Consider the following 5044-nt stretch of genomic DNA (forward strand, 5'->3'; position numbering starts at 1 on the left):
GAATAAAATCACTTTTTCACTAATTATGTGTGGTCTTTTGTGTGGAGAGAAGCAAGTTTAAACCTCTGAGTTTTAAGCACGTTTTATATGGGCACTTGATATTGGCACTTTATACAACATTAGGCACTAAAAACTCATTCTGTATTTTAAACTTCAAAATGTAAGTCTGATTTTAACCTCAAAATCAATTTATAATTTAAACAGAGTAAATCCTTACTCTGACCTATATTCCCATTTAGACTGACTATTGAAACGTATTTAGTCCTCATTCTAGTTTCATTTTTTATCCAAATTTCAATGGATTTCCATTTGGATGCACTAATTCCTAAAGGGATTAGTCCAAGTTCCAAGTTCAACTCTAACCTTAAATTTAAACCTAATCCAAATCATAAATTTTGAATCGAAATTGAAGATTTTAAACATAAGACCAACCCAAACCTAAACCAAACTTTTACCCCAACCCTTAAAATAAATCTAACCCTAACTCTAAGTCTTGGATCTAAACTTAACTTTAACCCTAATTGGGAGGTCCAGATTTGTTGGGTGTAGTTTGTTGAAGAACCTCTGGCCCAGGCTATACCATCAGTGGTGAAGGGTTACATACTGAAGGACCACCGAGGGCATCACTTGAGGTGGGCAGGCTGACCAGGGTTCTTTCCTTTTTAGGGCTTTAAATGGCCTACACTCTCCACCTAACAACATTTTGGAACATGGGTTTGAAGACCCAGGGGGGACAATGACTGGAAAATAATTCTATGGTGTGGGAGGCTAGGGTTAAAACTAGGTATAATGGGTTTAAGAAAAAGTTATCTATGTTTTTTGAATAGAGACTCTTCCTTTTTAAACTATTTTTCAGCATTAAAACATTTTAGTATAAAAAAGTCAAATACAGGGTAAAAGGTCCAAATTTATGAGTTTCTTGGAATCTTATCATGCTGCATGTGCAAATTAAAAGATTTTAATCTATTAATATAAATATTTATTTGCCTTCACCTAACCTAACCCAGTCCCTAACCCTAACCTTTCCTAATGTACCTAGTTAGAATTAACAGCATTAGCCAGGGGAGAATTAATTTCATACATTATAACTTAAATAAACCCATTTGAATCTAATCGGAATCTAATCTAATCTAATCGAGAGCTTGTGAATCGGAATCGAATCGGAAATCTGTATCAGTACCCAGCCCTAAAATAAGTTCTCTATTAACCGCATTTAAGCTAATTCTGGGGTAAAATTGTTTTATTTATTTATTGCTTTTGCAGGTATGGATGTTTGGTGGTCACCTGGAGATCATCCCCTGTTCTGTGGCTGGCCATATCTTCCGCACCAAAAGTCCACATAACTTCCAAAAAGGTTTAGATGTTATCTCGCGCAATCAGGTTCACCTCGCAGAAGTCTGGATGGATGACTACAAGAAGATATTCTATAACAGAAAGAAGCAAGCTGCCACCATTGCAAAGGAGGTGAAAGAAGTGGATCATATTTATTACGATTTTGATCAACTGCAAAATGTAATAATGTAATTATTAATTTTCTGTGGATATTGCAGCTGTAGATGAAGAGCATTGCTACAAACACACTGTCTTGAACATTGTCTTGATATTGGTGGGAAGAGTCTTGGAAGGAAGTCTGTGATTTTTTTCATTTGCCACAACATGGGAATAAACCAGGTACTCTTACAGTATGCTGATGTCATTGCATTGTGTTTCTATTGGCCATGTTCTTTCTACATGGCCAATAGAACTACTAATGATCTCAGATACTTATTTAGCTGAAGTGAGTACTGTATATTTGATCTGAAGCAACTAATGATATGTACAGTATACTTTGAAAACACACTTCAAGTTGTAATTTAGACTAAATCTTGTCTCTTTCTAGTATTTTGAGTTCACATCAAATCAGGAGCTGAGGCATAATATTAATAAGCAACCGTGTCTGCATGCAACCACTGAGCCTGCACCAGTACAAGTGGAGCCGTGCAACTTGAGCGGTGCTGGAACCATCTCCACTCCGCAGCAGACATGGAGTTTCATTCTTGTCTCTCGACAGGTATGTTACAGCATCCTGTCACTGGGAGGGCACAAAATTATCTTCGAATATGAACTATGATATTAACTTCTGTAGGCTTTTTCTTTATGTACTGGTGAATTTGGCATTAAGTTTGTCTTTTTGTTTGTGTATAATTGTTTCCAGATATATCTTCTACAAAATGTTTCATTTAATAAATGTTTAATGGTGGAACGTGGCAACGTCATCATGAGAAGCGGTGACCCTGCTGACATACATCAGCATTGGGCTTTCAACTGATCGGAAGTCAGTTGCGTGGGTGCCTTGTGCCTCGGCCATGTCTCCCATGCCTAAATCCGCCCCTGCATATAATGCACGTTTTTTTGTATGTTCCTGGCATTAAATGTTGACATAAGTCACACCACACTTTTTAAAACATTTTGAAAGTTTTGAAACCTGGACTCTCAATGAAGGGCAGAGGAGATTACTCAAACTGATTTTGTTGTAGGATATTTTGTTAGATGTATTTATTGTAACATAAAAGATGTCGAGTTTAATTATTTTTGCAGTCTCAGGTATCTTGAGAATTTTCAAGAAGGATTGATCTCTGAATTGAACCGAACTTTCTCCCTTTAAAAACTTTGATTTATTTAAAGAAATATTCCAGGTTCAATACAAGTTAAGCTCAATTGACAGCATTTGTAGCATAATGTTGATTAGCACTCGTCCCTCCTTTTATTTAAAAAAAATCTGTGTTCCAGTGAGACACAATGGAAGTAAATGGGGCCAATCCATAAACTTTAAAATACTCACTGTTTCAAAAGTATAACCACAAGACATAAACAATCTGTGTTACCATGATTTTAGTGTGATAAAATCACTTACTGACCTTTTCTATGTATAGTTATACCCAATTTTACAACTTCATTGCCATGACAATGTAATGTCAACAAACCAAAAAATTACTGTTAAAAAGACGATTTAAACAACTTTACAGCTCAAATAACACACAAGTTTTATCAGAAGAATTAATTTAAGTGCTTTTATAAAATTATAAGCTTCACATTTCTGCCTTTAAACCCTCCAAAAATTGGCACCATTCACTTCCATTGAAAGTGCCTCAATGTAACCTCTAGTTTTGCTTCTTTTTTTTTTCTTTTCTTTTTTTTTTTTTTTAAAGAAAAAGAGGGATGAGTCTAAATTAATTTTTGGTTATCAATATTATTCAACAAATGTTGTTGATTGAGCATAACTTGTATTGAACCCGGAATATTCCTTTAATAAATAAAATGCTTGATTTCATAGGGAAAAATCCAAATTACACTCATTATTTTCTTAAATGAATGAACTAATTGACATCTCTCCAAGGCCAGGGGTATGAACTGGACACCACTCTCTTTTTAAAATAACTTTTGTCAGTGATTTTCTTTTTTATATATAATAATTTAGATTGCGTGTGTGTGTGTGTGTGTACCTAACCTTTACATGTAAACATAAACATGATATTTAATATTACCTATATGTAATTGCATTTATTGTTAACATTGAAAAATACATATTGTTGAAAAATATCTGGACCCACATATTGAAACTAGGGACATAAATGCAAAAATAAAAAAAAATACTGTTTAATATAAAATAGTAAACATGTGGAAACAATTAGTTCATATGATCAAAAACACCTTAATTGAGCAATTCCTTGATTTAACCAATGAAAAGTGTTAAATCAAGTAAAATAAAAAAATATAGAAGGAAAAAAATATATATATATATACACACACACACAAACACACACACACACACACACACACACACACTACTGGTCAAATTTTTTAAACACTTTACTCATTCTTTATTATATATATATATATATATATATATATATATATATATATATATATATATATATATAATTTTTTTTCTTTTTACAATTTTTTTCATTTTACAATAATAGTAAAGTCATTAAAACTATGGAATAACATAAATGGAACTATGGGAATTATATTGTGACTAAACAAAATCCAAAATAATTCAAAACTGTGTTATATTTTAGCATCTTCAAAGTAGTCACCCTTTGCCTAGAATTTGCAGACATGTACTCTTGACATTTTCTCAACCAACTTCTTGAGGTATCACCCTGGGATGCTTTTTAAACAGTATTGGAGTTCCCATCTATATGCTGGGCACTTATTGGCTGCTTTTCTTTATTATTTGGTCCAAGTCATCAATTTCAAAAACTTTCTTTTTTTTTTTTTTTTTAATTACATTTTAGATTTATAATGAAATAAATTAATATGGTGGCACAATTATATTTTTGTCTACAAAACTAATTTCAAACATTTAAGCATACGCCTTCAGATCAAAAGATTTTTAAGATCATGAGAAACATTTCAGTCAAGTGTTTCAAAACTTTTGACCGGTAGTGTGTGTAATATATATATATATATATATATATATATATATATATTAGCAAAAAAAAAAAAAAAAAAAAAGTGGAGAAAAATTACCCAAGCAAAGTATGCGTTTTAGGGTGAAATGAGCGATTTTCCTTATATTCTCTTATTTTTCATTTCTAAGTGATACCACTCTGAAAACCCAACAAGAATGAAAATCAACGCAAGGTGGCGCTAATGCATAATACAGAATAGAATTATAATAGATAATTTGTATGTATACGTTTTTCTCGTTAACATCAATGTAAAAATATCTTTGAATCACATGGGTATTTCTCTAAACTAAAAAATCTATACGGCTATTTTTTTTTTGTCTCTAATTATAAGTTATTTATTGTTCTTTCAAATTACCTGCAATGTCATGCTGACAGATATTTTTTTTCACCCGTCCTTATCTCAATGACTGTTTCGTTATATATTCTGCGTGCGCGCTCCTTATTGGATAGAAGAGCGTTCAGATAATTTGCAATTGCAGCTTTAAACTGTCAATCTTCGGCGTGCGTTGATTCGCAAGCCCCTCCCATCCGTATTATTTCTCCGCCCACTTCGCTCTTTTCTCAAGCGCAGTTGCGCGGTTACGTCA

This window comes from Myxocyprinus asiaticus, chromosome 28 (genome assembly GCF_019703515.2).
Source record: "Myxocyprinus asiaticus isolate MX2 ecotype Aquarium Trade chromosome 28, UBuf_Myxa_2, whole genome shotgun sequence".
NCBI classification, from domain to species: Eukaryota; Metazoa; Chordata; class Actinopteri; order Cypriniformes; family Catostomidae; genus Myxocyprinus; species Myxocyprinus asiaticus.